Below are 1178 nucleotides of genomic sequence, written 5' to 3'. Positions count from 1 at the left end.
AAAAAAAAAAAAAAAAAAAAACAAAGGGAGCTCCAGAGAAGCTGGGACTACATATTGAACAGACAGACAGAGAGACAGATAAAAGAAGATTACATTTCCTTTCACAGTAAGGATTTAATAGACTTCAAGTTATGAAGTTTCTAATTGTAAGGACTTTTTGGATGTGGTACATGAAAACTACTTTTATGAATGAACTGTATTTCTGTGCACCACTATGTTTCCAATATTGGTCTCCCAGTTAGTGCTAATGTTACAAAAATCCACTGTGGACATGACAGCACACTCTCACAAACCTCCTAGCCTAGCAGTTGAGTACTGGCTCCTCCGGTTATAAGCTGTGTAACTGAGGGAATGTCTTCATCTCTCCTCCTTTGTTTCCTCATATTTAAAGTGAGGACACTGCTTTGCATGGTTCTTGAGGAATTACAAGTCAATGTTGGGCTCTTGGCCTGACATTGTAACAGATAGTAAATGGCAATTATTACTACTCTATAACTATGAAGTCTTACTGAATTGGTAAACACAACATGAGACACTTATTTTAACTGATTTTTTTTATACATTTGTGTATGTTTATCAAGAGATGTTTGTGAGCTATTGATATGACTTCTGGGAACCCAACTCAGGTTTTCTGCAACAGTAGCAGGTGCTCTTAAGCACTGAACCATCTCTCCTGTATCGCAAGCTATCTTTTAAAGTTTGGTAGAACTCCTAACAATCCAGATGTGATGTTTTTGGTTTGGAGATGGAAGAATACATCTTTGATTATCAGGTAAATGCTTAAATACTTGTTCACTTGTTGAATTTATCTATTTCTTCTTGTACTCGTTTTATAGGAAAATTTGTAGCTTATATGTCACATTTCCTCCCACTGTTCATTTCACCATTCTCAGTTTCTGCCATGTTATTTTTTTCCTTTTCTTCACAGACTTTCTCATTAGCATCATTGGAAATACTTTATTGTACTGTACAATGTGTCCATTATTACTGTAAAATGATATTTGAAGACCTGGAGTATGTGGGAAAAAAGTCTGTAACCCCAGTATTTATAAAACTGGACATATAGGACCCAATACGCTTTATTTAATTGAAAGCAAGCAAGGAAACAAGCAAACAAAATCCCCATATGTTTTGTATTTCTTTCTTTTTTTTTTTTTAATTTTAGATATTTTCTTTAT

This window comes from Mastomys coucha, unplaced genomic scaffold, assembly GCF_008632895.1.
Source record: "Mastomys coucha isolate ucsf_1 unplaced genomic scaffold, UCSF_Mcou_1 pScaffold16, whole genome shotgun sequence".
Taxonomy (NCBI): domain Eukaryota; kingdom Metazoa; phylum Chordata; class Mammalia; order Rodentia; family Muridae; genus Mastomys; species Mastomys coucha.
This window is presented reverse-complemented; position numbering follows the sequence as displayed.